Source organism: Somniosus microcephalus, unplaced genomic scaffold, assembly GCF_052327205.1.
Source record: "Somniosus microcephalus isolate GS21.2 unplaced genomic scaffold, FLI_Smic_1.0 unresolved_chr1, whole genome shotgun sequence".
Classification (NCBI taxonomy): Eukaryota; Metazoa; Chordata; class Chondrichthyes; order Squaliformes; family Somniosidae; genus Somniosus; species Somniosus microcephalus.
In genome coordinates, this window is record NW_028225179.1 from 61,033,145 (window position 1) to 61,048,680 (window position 15,536).

Consider the following 15,536-nt stretch of genomic DNA (forward strand, 5'->3'; position numbering starts at 1 on the left):
CCAAGGACTGATCCCTTCGGTACCCCACTAGACACTGCCTGCCACTCGGAAAAAGACCCGTTTATTCCAACTCTTTGCTTTCTGTCTGCGAACCAGTTCTCTATCCAAGTCAATACCTCGCCCCCAATCCCATGTGCCTTAACTTTACACGCTAATCTCTTATGCGGGACCTTATCGAAAGCCTTCTGAAAGTCCAAAATACACCACATCCACTGGTTTTCCCTGATCTACTTTACCAGTTACATCCTCAAAAAATTCCAGTAAATTAGTCAAGCACGATTTACCTTTTGTAAATCCATGTTGACTTTGTCCGATCCTGCCAGTGTTTTCCAAGTGCTCTGCTATTACATCTTTCATAATGGACTCTAGCATTTTCCCCATTACCGATTTCAGGCTTACCGGTCTATAATTCCCTGTTTTCTCTCTACCACCCTTTTTGAATAGTGGGGTAACATTAGCTACCCTCCAATCCATGGGTACTGTTCCAAATTCCATCAAATGTTAGAAGATGACCAGCAATGCCTCTCCTTTTTCTGGGGCCACTTCCTTAATTACCCTGGGATGTAGATGATCAGGCCCTGGGGATTTATCGGCTTTCAATCCCATCAATTTCCCTAACACCATTTCCCTACAAACACTGCTTTCTTTCAGTTCCTCCCTTTCGTCAGACCCTCTGTTCCCCGACATCTCTGGGATGTTATTGTGTCCTCCTTTGTGAAGACAGAAACAAAATATGTATTTAATTGGTCTGCCATTTCTTTGTTCCCCATTATAAATTCCGCTGATTCTGACTGCCAGGAACCTATGCTTGACTTCACCAATCTTTTTCTCTTCACATATCTATAAAAGCTTCTACAGTCAGTTTTTATGTTCCCTGAAAGCTTACTCTCATATTCTATTTTCCCCTTCTTAATTAATCCCTTTGTCCCCCTTTGTTGAATCCTAAATTGCTCCCAATCCTCAGGTTTACTGCTTTTTCTGGCCAATTTATATGTCCTCTCCTTGGATCTTATGCTATCCCTAACTTCCCTTGTTAGCCCCGGTTGAGTCACCATTCTGTTTTATTTTAATGCCAAACTGGGATGAGCAAATTCTGTAATTCATCTATGAATGTTTTCCATTGCATATCCACCGTCAACATTTGTGTGACATTCCCCAATCAATCCTACCCAACTCGCACCTCAGACTATCATATTATGATCGCTCCGACCCAAGGGGCCTCGTACAACAAGATTGCTAATTAATCCTTTCTCGTTACATAATACCCAGTCTAAGATGGCCTGATCTCTGGTTGGTTCCTCGACATATTGGTCCAGGAAACCATCCCGTAAACACTCCAGGAATTCCTCCTCCACAGTATTGTTACTAATTTGGATAGCCCAATCTATATGTAGATTAAAGTCACCCATGATGACTACTGTGTCCCTATTGCACGCTTCTCTAATTTCCCTCAACGCTGTCTCTGATCTACAATATCTTCATTATGTATGTGAAATTATCATTGCTGAGATTAAGCATTCTGTGCAGGATTAGCGGCTCTCTGCCTTACAGGTGTGTTTCACGTTTTGGGACTTCACATCAATTAAAATGCAAGCGGTATCAGGTTCAAATCTCGGACGCGCCCCAATATTTTAATCGCATCACTTTCCTCGGCCAGGAGACATTCAACAAGTCTTCAAATAATAACTGCCTGAAAATCAGCGTGTGTTCAGTACATCGCAAGAAAACGACAATTTTATTATTTAAAGCAGGAATTCAGTCCCAGAAGTACCGAAACTGTGAGGTAAATAATTAAATCCATTTGTTTCCAGAAGCCTGCTCCACATTTTCCACATTGTCAATCTGGGAGGACGGGCAGGACATGCGTGCTGTTAAGGGCCTTTATTAAAGGTTGTTTCTACCGTTTGGAAACAGAAATACTGAAATAAAAGGGATTTTTGGATGAGTCCTTTTGGATAATAATGTTAGTTCGAGGTTGGTGAGAGGTTAAAGTCTCAGGACTGTTAATCCAGTTGGAAGATACGTAGACTGAAAATGTTACAGTCCCCAAGTTAGAGGATATTTTCTCTCCCTTTGGTAAAATTCTCCCAATTTCTCAACATAATATTTCACCCAGCTCTAATGGAAAGAAGATGGAATCGAGAGCGCCTTCCTCCTTCCTCCCTTCCTTCCCTCCTTGCTTCATTCCCTTCCTCCTTGTTCGTGGTTTCCTGCCTCATTGGACAATGAGGCTGACTTTGATTTTAACTGTGTGATCAACATCTTATCTGTTCCAGTCCTAACCTCGTCTTTTTGCAGATTTATTCAAATCTATTTGATGGAAACTCTCCAAAATTTAATAAAACCACCCATTAATGCCTGTGAGTTATAACAGGCTTTTTCAAGGTGAAGGAAATATTAGAGGAACAGAACAACTCCTGCAGCAATCGAAATCTGCTGTTCGGGACAATCCTCACCTCCTCGTGTTTCATTTTCACGTTGATGGGAAAATCTGAGTGCGAACTCCAATCTACACTGGTTAACAGACATAAAACAAAGAGCAGGGATAAACGGGTCTTTTTGAGGATGGCAGGCATTGAACAGTCGGGTACCACAAGGATCGGTGCTTGGGCCCCACCTATTCACAATCTATATCAATGATTTGGATGAGGGGATTAAATGTAACATTTCCAAATTTGCTGGTGATACAAAGCTAGGTGGCAGGGTCGGTTGTGAAAAGGAAGTGTAGAGGCTTCAAGGGGATCTCGACAGGGTCAGTGAGTAGGCTAGAACATGGCAGATGGAAGATAATGTGGATAAATGTGAGGGTTTCCACTTTGTTAGAAAAAACAGAATGGCAGAGTACTTCCTAAATGGTGAACACTTGGGGAATGCAGATGATCAAAGGGACCTGGGTGTCCTTGTATATCAGTCACTTAAAGTGAATGTGCAGGTGCAGCAAGTCATTAGGAAGGGAATTGGTATGCGGGCCTTCATTACAAGAAGATTTGGGTACAGGAGTGAAGAAGTGTTACTCCAAATATATAGGGCATTGGCGAGGCCACACCTGGAGTAATGTGTACGATTTTGATCTCCTTTCCTATGGAATGATATACTTGCCATAGAGGGGCTGCATCGAAGATTAACGAGATTGATTCCTCAGATGGCAGGACAATCCTATGAGAAGAGATTGAGTAAACTAGGCCTATATTCTCTTGAATTCAGAAAAATGAGAGGGGATCTCATTGAAGCATGCAATATTATTATAGGGTGGATGCTGGGAGAATGTTTTCCAAGGCTGGGGAGTCTAGAACCAGGGGCCACAGTCTCAGGATAAAGGGTAGGCCATTTAGGAATGAGATGAGAAGACATTTCTTCACACAGAGGGTGGTGAATTTTTGGAAGTCTCTATCCCAGAGGCCTGTGGAGATTCTGTCATTTGGTATATTCAAAGCAAAAGTCGATAGTTTTCTGACTAGTAAGGGCATCAAGGGATATGCTGATAGCGCCGTTGAATGGAGCTGAGGCAGAAATCAGCCATGATCTCAATAAATGGCAGAGCAGGCTCGAAGGGCCGAATGGCCTACTCCTGTACCTATTTCTTATCTTCTTATGTTCATACACCGCTTGAAAGATTAACGGAAGAAGCAAATGATGAGGGAGCTGGAAGAAAGGGTTAACGTTATCCTTTGGAAATTAAATTAATTTCATACATTTACCGATCACAGACCAGTGCAGTTTTCTGATTCGCAACAAGACTGTACATTTTATTTCTGTTAATCTTTATCCCTGCTCCCGCTCTTAATAAAGAACACAGGGTCCCGCGCCATGGGCATTCAAAAACATTTCAATTATGGCCAACCTCCTGTAATCGCTGCATTCACCCACTAGCGCTCTTTCCATTTATCCTCTATTTAGTTCAATCACACACTTCAAAAGAATTGTTAAGATTAAGACGGAACACTTCTGATCTAACTGCAACATAACAGCGGGCCAATAGCTCACATTTCAATCCTCGTTGGCAGCTAAGTAGCGCTGCCTGTCGCTCACGCACTGCAAAAGTTTTGGGAAAAGCGCCAGCCAGCATCAAAACAAAATCCAGTTAACAAGATATCACAAGATTCTCCAAGGGAATTTCGTGAACAATCCGGCCGCTGTCCTTCTAAAGACCAGTCCTGCTTTCGCAGCGCTTATCTGTCAAGTGGTCATACAGATCTAAATGTATCGACTGGTTTTACATTGCTGCGAATGGGACATGTGCCCCCATGAACCGCGGTGGTAGCAGAGAGAAATTAACCACGTAAGCACATGCAAGTGAATGTTAGATTAAGGTAATACCGCAGGCAAGTGACAATGAAATGTAAGGAGGCAAGTAAAGAATGGCTACTGATTGTTGAAGAAGAAAAAGCTGGGAGAAGAATCGGGTTTGAATTATGGAGCATCAAGCTCAGGCATGTGAGAGCGCGGGTTTAAAAGGAGTGAATAGGTTTTCACCGCCAACAAAACATCATTTTTCATGTCGTAAAGATTGATTTTTCAGTCTGTTCCATTAGCAGGTGCTGCAGAGGACAGAAGATGCAAAGCGAGCTGTGACGTGATTTAAGTTTGAACCGAGGTTACTGCGGCCACAATGCAGGGCACTAACCATGATGTGATCACAGCGCCACACGTCGGCTTCGCGTATTTTTTCTGACCACAGCATAGTTGTGCACGGCACGGATATTTTTGCTGTTAAATATGAATAAAATGCGATGTATGTTTGCAGCTGTTGATGTTTCTATCCTGTTACTGTCATAGAAACATACAAAGAGGAGGCGGCCATTCAGGCCCTCGAGCCTGCTCCGCTATTCAATTGGATCATGGCAGATCTGTATCTGAAATCCATCTCCCAGCGATGATTCCATAAACCTTCACATCCTCACCGAACACAAACCTATCGATCTCATTTTGAAATTGTCAATTGCTCCCCAGCCTAAACAGTTGTTTCGGGAAGAGAGTTCAAGATTCCTACTACCCTCTGTGTGAAGAAACGCTTCCTTACATCATTCCTGAACGGGGTAGCTCTAATTTTACGGTTATGCCCCATTGTGCTGGACCCTCCCAACTGAGGAAATAGATTAACTCTCTCTCTTACACCTATTTGTTTGCAGCTCTGACCGAAGTTCTCACCCCAGAACATTAACTGTCCCTCTGATCATGTCCCGCTAATTTGGATTTTGAGTTCATGCCACTTTCCCTGATGATCCTTAGCGCCCTGTCTCTGCAAATGGATTTGTTGCAGATTGCTGGCAGCAAGCAGCAGAAGCAAGTGGGATATGGGCGCTGATAGGGAATGCTGCTTCTCAAGGCTGTCTCACAACCCGCGGGAGCTGGCGGGGGTTTGAAAGCCTTCATGTGTCACACAATTATAATTGATGACGTGGTATCTTAAAATACCACCCTATAATGGTATATGGTAATGGTTGTGAAAGGTTGTTAAAAGGTTGAGGGTTCGACTCCCGTCAGGGTCGCTGTTCAGTCAGGTTTCGGTGATTAACTTTTGAAGCAAAACCACATTGCTGCCCTTCAAGGACTGAGAATCGCCAATGAGGACGGTTGAATTGTGAACAATTAACATTTCAGCTTCAATCTGCGCACATTCTGCAACTGTAAAAAGACATCATTTGAACCTGGGAACCTCTCCCATATCAACCAATGAAACCCCCCGAGCGAGATTCAAACTCCGAGACCAACGAGCAGCTGGCAACGAAGCCGTAAGATTTCTTTCAGACCGCTTCTTTCCTTCCAATCTCGCGTTCCTATAAAATGTACAACAACATCAAGTGATGCACGAAATATTTCAAGTCAACAATATCATCCTCACTTCACCGGGTGCGGTCTGGAAGTTCGATTTTGACTTTTTAAATACGTCCCCTGCCGTCGCAGTCATTATTTCTTTCTTTACCCTTTCCTGCCTGAGACGTCCATCAGTGGAAAACACAGAGAGACAAGACACAGAGACGGAGACATTGAAAGATGGCGTCTAGCGGTATGACTCCCGCAGAGAAAAATCCACTGATTTAAATGCGAGAGGCGAGGACCGAAATCCCGGATGAGCCCCCGCTCTTTAGACAAAAATCCCCAATTCCCTCAGTTTGACGACATTGCAGAAGATTTAAAATAATAACTGTCAAAAATTCTGCGATTTTATTGTTAAAAGCGGGAATTCAGTCCCAGATGTGCGGAAACTGTGAGGTAAATATATAAATCCGCTTGTTTACAGAAGCTTGCTCCACAATTTCCACATTGTCAATCTTTTTAATTCATTGATGGGATGGGGGCGTCGCTGGCTGGCCTGCATTTAGTGCCCATCCCTAATTGCTCTTGAGAAGATGGTGGTGAGCCACCTTCTTGAACCGCTGCAGTCCATATGGTGTAGGTACACCCACAATGCTGTTAGGAAGGGAGTTCCAGGATTTTGGCCCAGCGACAGTGAAGGAACGGCGATTCAGGTCCAAGTCAGGATGGTGTGTGGCTTGGAGGGGAACTTGTAGGTGGTGATGTTCTCATGCGTCTGCTGCCCTTGTCCTTCTAAGTGGTAGAGGTCGCGGGTTTGGAAGGTGCTTTTGAAGGAGCTTTGGCGAGTTTCTGCAGTGCATCTTGTAGATGGTACACACTGCAGCCACAGTGCGCCGGTGGTGGAGGGAGTGAATGTTGAAGGTGGTGGATGGAGTGCCAATCAAGCAGGCTGCTTTATCCTGAATGATGTCGAGCTTCTTGAGTGTTGTTGGAGCTGCACTCATCCAGGCAAGTGGAGAGTCTTCCATCACACTCCTGACTTGTGCCTTGTAGATGGTGGAAATGCTTTGGGGAGTCATGAGGTGAGACACTCGCTGCAGAATTCCCAGCCTCTGACCTGCTCTTGTAGCCACAGTATTTATATGGCTGGTCCAGTTCAGTTTCTGATCAATGGTAACCCACAGGATGTTGATAGTGGGGGATTCAGCGATGGTAATGCCATTGAATGTCAAGGACAGATGGTTAGAGTCTCGCTTGTTGGAGATGGTCATTGCCTGGCACTTGTGTGGAGCGAATGTAACTTGCCACTTTTCAGCCCAAGTCTGAATGTTGTCCAGGTCTTGCTGCACATGGACACGGATTGCCTCAGTATCTGACGAGTCTCGAATGGTGCTGAACAGTGTGCAATCATCAGTGAACATCCCCACTTCTGACCTTATCATGGAGGGAAGGTCATTGATGAAACAGCTGAAGATGGTTGGGCCTAGGACACTGCCCTGAGGAACTCCTGCAGTGATGTCATGTGATTGAGATGAATGACCTCCAATAACCACAGACAACTTCCTTTGTGCTAGGTATGATTCCAACCAATGGAGAGTTTTCCCCTTGATTCCCATTGACTTCAGTTTTGCTAGGGCTCCTTGATGCCACATTCGATCAAATGCTGCCTTGATGTCAAGGGCAGTCACTCTCACCTCACCTCTGGTGTTCAGCTCTTTTCTCCATGTGTGGGCCAAGGCTGTAATGAGGTCAGGAGCTGAGTGGCCCTGGCGGAACACAAACTGGGCATCAGTTAGCAGGTTATTGCTGAGTAAGTGCCGCTTGATAGCACTGTCGACGACACCTTCCATCACTTTGCTGATGATTGAGAGCAGACTGATGGGACGGTAATCGGCCGGGTCGGATTTGTCCTGCTTTTTGTAGACAGGACATACCTGGGCAATTTTCCACATTGCCGGGTAGATGCCAGTGTTGTAGCTGTACTGGAACAGCTTGGCTAGGGGCACAGCTAGTTCTGGACCACAAGTCTTCAGTACTATTGCCGGAATGTTGTCAGGGCCCATAGCCTTTGCAGTATCCAGTGTCTTCAGCCGTTTCTTGACATCACGTGGAGTGAATTGAATGGGCTGAAGACTGGCATCTGTGATGCTGGGGACCTCAGGAGGAGGCCGAGATGGATCGTCCACTCGGCACTTCTGGCTGAAGATAGTTGCAAATGCTTCAGTCTTGTCTTTTGCACTCACGTGCTGGGCTCCACCATCATTGAGGATGGGGATATTTTTGGAGCCTCCTCCTCCTGTTATCTGGGACCGCTGGCAGGACATATCTACAAGTCTGCCGCTCACCCACAAAGCAGCACAAACTCACGGATTCAGAAACAACTCATAGATGGAGAATGAAAGATAAACACAACCAGAGAAACCTGCAATACCTGTTACCCAGGGAAAATGCTTTGGCACAAAAGCAAAATACTGCGGATGCTGGAACTGTGAAATAAAAACAGAAAATGCTGGAAATACTCAGCAGGTCAGGCAGCTTCTGTGGAGAGTGAAACGGAGTTAACGTTTCAGATCGATGACCCTTCGGCGACCTGAAAAGTTACCTTTCTCTTAAAATTCCATGGCTCAGTTGGTTAAAGTGGCTGTTCACTAAACAGGAGTTTCTGGCTTGGACTCCAAACTTTGTTTTATAATTTGTGAAATTAAGCAACAAAATAGCCCTGTCTCTGGAAAATCACACTGACCATAGCTTGGAAATATCAATTTTAATAAATTACCTGCAATTTTTTCAATGATTGGTGCAAAACCTTAGATCTGAGGGGCGCTCATCGACCTGAAACATTAACCCTATGTTTCCCTCTCCACAGATGATCCCTGACCTGCGGAGCATTTACACAATTTTCTGAATAATTTCATTTGCAGACGTTGCAGTATTTTTGCTCTGTCTTTTATTCTTTCATTAACAGAATCAAGAATGTGACAAGAGAAGTGAACCACCGGGTATGTTGCGCAGTGATGGTTCAGGGGTAGAATTCTCGCCTGTAATGCGGGAACCCAGAGTTCGATTTTCAGTTTGTGCAACGTTTAAACTCATACTGAAGCATTTCGAAAGAACTTTTAATTTATAGAATTTTCATGAAACGCACTACAAAATATACAATTTTTAAAACATGTATGAAACTCTCCGTCATTCGTCAGTTAAGAAAGGTAAATCCATCCTCTCACATCCGTGGGACAACCTCAGGCAAACAACTCCGAGCCTCCTTAAGAATTTCTTCAGTCAAAGGGTTGTGAATGTTTGGAATTCTCTGCCCCAGAGGGATGTGAATGCTGAGTCTTTGAGTATATTCAAGGCTGAAACAGGTCGTTTTTTGGACTCTAGGGGAATCATGGGATATGGAGATCACACGGGAAAGTGGAGTTACAGTCGATGATCAGCCATGATCTTATTGAATGGTGGAGCAGGCGCGATGGGCCGAGTGGCCTTATCCTGCTCCTAATTCGTATGTTCGTACAGATAACCCGCGAGTTTACACATCTTCTCGATGTGCCAATGTCTCAGTCACTGCGTTGAAATCGAATCTATTTCCTGCACATTATTATTTGCTGGTTTAACAGTTAAAACTGGCCCCACTTTCGTCCTGTCAATAAGTAGCATTGAAGGACTCCTTTAAAACTCTCATCCGTTATTGCAACACGGTGGGCCTGAGGAAACTAAGTGCCCACGTGGAACAGCTAATAAGGAGAAAGCTTCCGGAAACACCAATTGAACCTTCTGCTCTGGTAGAAATATTACACCGCAATAGCATTGGCTGTTTTAGGTGTGGCTCGAACTCTTAAGAGCGGCACTTTCCAACCACTGCACTATCAGAAGTACCACGCGCTAACCAAATGCACCACTACAGCCCCGCAAGCAAGGTGCGAATTATCCGTGCACATTTACTGACACATTTCAAGTTGTTTAATAGTGCCGGGAGCTGGGACACTGGTTACTATTGTTTATTTGAGGAGCATTGGCTGGGGTTATATAATAGAGTGCAGCAGGAGTTACTCTCATGTGTTCGCGAGCTGCTGAATTTACTAAAGGCTGCACCAGGTTCCTGGCGTCATAAACATTGAACATTTTTACTCAACTCCTAAAAGTGCAGTCTATAAAATGAGAACGGGTGAAAATTCATCTCATGCATAACACGCATTTTTTTTTAAGTTTTGACTATGACTCGGTAACCATGTGAGTATTTCGGTCCGTACGAATCAGAAAGTTAGCTGTTGATTAATGGCGATTACCACAAACTTTTTGCACAGTTTAGTTAGTTTTGTATAATTAATAGAATAAGCAGTTTTCTAAATGTTAATGGAACCCATTTAGAGCATTTATAGATGACAGTTCTGTTCTGAGTTGTTCCTATAATTCTTTACAGAGCAGCATATTCCGAAGTGCACTGGTTATCACTTCCGTCTACAGGTCCCCGGTTCAAGCATCTCTTGTAGGTAGAGATCAATAAAATAAATTAACAGCTACGCGGTATTCTCCTTTTCTCTATACAGTTCTGTATACAATCAAAATCTACAGAGACACCGACAGTGTGAGAGATGGAATACAATACTGGAAAGTGTGAGGTTATGCACTTTGGCAGGAAAAATCGCAGAGCAGGCTATTATCTTAATGGCATGAAACTGGAAAGTACTGAAGTACAAAGGGATCTGGGGGTCCTGGTGCACGAAACTCAAAAGGTTAGTATGCAGGTGCAGCAAGTGATTAAGAAGGCAAATGGAATGTTGGCTTTCATTGCTAGGGGGATAGAATATAAAAATAGGGAGGTATTGCTTCAGTTGTACAAGGTACTGGTGAGACCGCACCTGGAATGCTGCATACAGTTTTGGTGTCCATACTTAAGAAAAGACATACTTGCTCTCGAGTCAGTACAAGGAAGGTTCACTCGGTTAATCCCGGGGATGAGGGGATGGACATATGAGGAGAGGTTGAGTAGATTGGGACTCTACTCATTGGAGTTCAGAAGAATGAGAGGCGATCTTATTGAAACATATAAGATTGTGAAGGGTTGGATCGGGTGGATGCGGGGAGGATGTTCCCGATGATGGGTGAAACTAGAACTAGGGGGCATAGTCTTAGAATAAGGGGCTGCTCTTTCAAAACTGAGATGAGGAGGAACTACTTCACTCAGAGGGTGGTAGGTCCATGGAATATGCTGCCCCAAAAAGCTGTAGAAGCTACATCATTACATAAATTTAAAACAGAAATAGACAGTTTCCTAGAAGTAAAGGGAATTAAGGGTTACAGGGAGCGGGCAGGAAATTGGACATGAGTCTAGGTTCGGATCGGACAGGGCCCTGTGGGTAGCGGAGCGGGCCCAGGGGTCGTGTAGCCTGATCCTGCTCCTATTTCGTGTGTCTAATTCTGTTAGATTCAGGAGATGGGTCTGTGATAGTGGATTGGCGGTTAGGATCAGATCAGCCATGATCTTATTAAATGGCGGAGCAGGCTCGAGGTGCCGATTGGCCTACTCCTGCTCCTATTTCTTATGTTCTTATGTTCTTATGAATCCTGCAGCTCTGCCTCGGTTAATAGAAACAGTTCGGAGCCGCATTTCAGACGCAGCAACAAACCCATGAGTTTGTTTGCTGTTACCCAGCTCCCGGATTGAGTGAGGCCGGGACAGCAGCGAAGTTCAGGCCGCCTGCCCGGCCCCGTTCTCTCAAAGCGCCCGCTGGCGGCGGAAAGCAGCGATTGCAGCCTCAGAGAGCATAAACTGCCCATCACCGCGAAACAAAATATCACTGAAGCAGAGGAGGGCAGAGATTTTCATCTGCAGCGTGTATGTGAGGATGGTCGAGCTTGATATCGATCGACTCATTGTTGTTGAAACCGCTGAAATTGAATCTTTCTCCGGCACTTGTTTCAGGTTTACTTATGAAATGTGCCCTCGAGTTGCAATCGAAAAATTTGGAGACGCGGTGTAGTGGGGCAAGTTAAAGGGTCAGCATAGATAATGTCGAGACCAAATTAAACAGTAGCTCAAGCTGATGAACATTGCATTGGTGAAAATGCTGGACGGAGATTTAGATTAAGCGAAAGTGGGAAGGGCTGTGCTGCAATTCTAACACTTCTCCAAGCACATTCCGGGCAAGTCATCGACAGTAAAAAGAGGGCTTGGAACGGGAATGTAACTGCGGGCACACGTGACAGAGCATTTTTATTGGGAATGTAAAACTGCTGTCTCCAATACTCTGACTACCTGAATCAGACGAAATGCAATGGACAATACATGATGAATCAATTTTATTTTTGATAACCAGTTGATTCGGTCTGCATTCTAGACAGAATGTCTCTTACGTCTAGGGGTATGAATCTCGCTTTGGTGATTGTAGATTGAAATTTGTGACCGGCCCCGCGTGAGCCCCGTTTTAATGTCGACTTCTAATATTGGACTTGCGCTCAAAACTTGTTCTAATCCGCCTAACAAAAAATCGGTCAGGACCCGAATCATTCTCCAACAACCTCCAATGGCTTTGGAGGAACGTCAATGCAAACTGCCATGTAAATATCATGGCTTTAAAGACAAACTATGAAAGTATTTTTAGCAATCTATCACTGTGAAGTTTGTAACAATATTTGGGTCTGTCCATGTTGGATACAAATGTATTTGTGGGTTGCTATTGTGTTAGATGTAAATGCTTTTGCACCTCTGTTCGTTATAAATATAATTAGATTTATTTGTATTATTTATTAATGTATTGGGTGGGGGAATCTGTGACTGTTATAAATGTATTTCTGAGCGCTGCCAAATGTCCAGTCCGATCCCATTCTACCTCCTCTTTTTCCCCACGTAGCATTTGCCATAATATCTGTTACATCCGGATTCAACTTTTGCTTCTATTGAAATTTAGAAAATGTGAAGCTTAGAAAGTAATAACTCTGCATCCATCAGCCTCTCTGACATCTCCTGAGCACCCGTTACCCTGTCTGATAGACCATGCGCGTCTCTTCCCCTATCTGGCATCTCTTGAGCATGCCTTATGCCTCTGACACATCAGGAAAGTCTCTTACCATGTCTGATAGATCCATAGCATCCCTTACTCTGTCTGATACATTCGGAGCGTCCCTTACCCTGTCTGGTACATCCGGAGCGTCCCTTACCCTTTCTGATGTATCCGAAGAATACCTTACCCTGTCTGGTACCTCCGGGGCGTCCCTTACCCTGTCTGGTATATCCGGAGCGTCCCTTAAACTATCTGGTAAATCCCGAGCGTCCCTTACCCTATCCGATCCATCCGGAGCATCCCTTACCCTGTCTGGTACATCCGGAGCGTCCCTTACCCTATCTGGTAAATCCCGAGCGTCCCTTACCCTATCCAATCCATCCGGACCGTCCTTTACCCTGTCTGGTACTACCGGAGCGTCCCTTGACCTGTCTGATCCATCCGGAGCGTCCGTTACCTTGTCTGGTACATCCGGAGCTTCCCTTGCCCTGTCTGATCCATCCAGAGCGTCCGTTACCTTGTCTGGTACATCCAGAGTCTCCCTTACCCTGTCTGACACCTCCACAGCGTCCCTTACCCTGTCAGATCCATGCGGAGGGTTTCTTACTCTCTTTGTTCCCTCCTACGAGTCCATTATCCTGTTTGATTACCATTTTGCCAAAATTGCATATTTCTCCCCTCATTTGCAGCTATGAACCGCTTCCCGTCGCTCACGCTCATCAACTGTTTAGGGAAAAGTGCCAACTACCAGCTAAACAAAAGCCAGTTCTTCAGTTAGCCTCCCCAGTTCTCATGATTTCTCAAGGACATTTCGTGTAAAATCGAGCTGCTTTGGTTCCAACCGTCGGCCCTGCTTTCGCAGCGCTTGTCTGTCGGGCGGTCCCGCAGGTCTAAATGTATCGACTGGTTTGAAAGCACCAATTCAGTTTGGTGCGAATGGGACATGTAACAGGTTTTTAAGCACCATCATCCCTTTTGTCTCTGAATCCCTCCTGCCTTCCATCCTATCACAGACCTTCCCTTTTGTTCTTTCCTCTCATCCCCCATTTCCCTGCCCCGACACTTGGTTAAAAACCTGTTACATCTCCAGCTTTTTCCAGTTCTGACTTAGGGTAATCGACCTGAAACGTTAACTCAGTTTCTCTCTCCACAGATGCTCCCTGAGCTGCAATGTATTTCGCGTTGCACTTCTAGTTAATGGTTGAAAATGTCATTCAAAGTTTTTGGGTTCCATTCCCACCAGAGTCGCTGTTCAGTCCGATTTCGGTGATGAACGTTTGCAGCAAAACCACAACTCGTTCATTTGCGTCCTTCAAGGAATGGGAATCGGCAGCGAGGTCGATTGAATTGTGAATAATTAAAATGTTAGCTTCAATCTGCTCACCTCCTTGAAATATTTGCTTTATTCTACGTGTGTTGTGTCGACAAACCCTGTGCATTCTGACCTCTGGAGCTCAAACATTCTCTGGAGTAAAGACAATCCTGCCTTCTGTAAATAAATCATTTGAACCGGGGAACCTCTCTCATATCAATCAATGAAATCCTCTAAATGCAGAGCCTGTATCCAGGAGAAGAAGGGGTTGACCATTTAGGACTGAGATGAGGAGAAATGTCTTCACTCAGAAGGTGGTGAATCTTTGGAATTCTCTATCCCAGAGGGCTGTGGAGGTTCAGTCTTTGAGTCTGTTCAAGACAGAGATCGATAGATTTTTGAATATTAAGAGAATCAAGTGATCTGGGGATAGTGCAGGAAAGTGGAGATGAGGTAGAAGATCAGACATGATCTTATTGAATTGCGGAGCAGGTTCGAGGGTCCAAATGGACTACTCCTGCTCCTATTTCATATGTTCTTATGTACTTAAGTGAGAATCAAAACCCCGAGACCAACGAGCCGCTGGAAACGAAGCCGTAAGATTTCGCTGCCACCCACAGCTTTCAGACCGCTTCAGTCCATCCAATCTCGATTTCTAATACAATGTTCAACGATATCAAGTGATACACGAAATATTTCAAGTCAACAATATTAGCCCCACTTCACCAGATTCGTCTTGAAAGTCAATTTTTAACTTTTCTGAATTACTTCCCCTGCCGTCTCAGTCAGTATTTCTTTCTCTATCCTTTTCTGCTGGTGTTGCAGGTTAGATCAGCCTCGGCCGTTCAAGGAAACCTTAGAAGTCCATCAGGGTTAAGCACAGAGAGCCTAAGAAACAGAGACAGGGAGAGAGAGGGAATCTATGGGTACGATTCTCGCGCAGAAAATTTCGATGTTTCAAATGCGAGAGGCGAAGTTTCAAATCCCGGATGAGCCCCTCGCTTTTTAGTCAAAATCAACAATTCCCTCGGCTTGGCGATATTGCAGAAAACTTAAAATAAAAACTGCCACAAATACTGTGCAGAGCCTGTGCCCAGTGTATAGCAAGAAACCCGCGATTTTATTATTAAAAGCGGGAATTCAGTCCTAAATGTGCCGAAACTGTGAGGTAAATATGTAAATCCATTTATTTCCAGAAGCCTGCTCCACATTTTCCACATTGTCAATCTGGGAGCGCGGGCAGGACATCTCTTCAAGCCGGCCGCTCACCCACAAAGCAGCACAAACTCACTGATTCAGAAATCACATTATTTTAGCCTCTTTACCAAAAATCCACCGTTTCTAAGCAGTGCCTTGTGTGACTTTTCTGTGGTCAGGACAGAATTGCAACAACTAATGTGTGACGCCGTGCTCGTATAGTAGTTAGTACTCTCCGTTGTGGCCGCAGCAACCTCGGTTCTGAATCC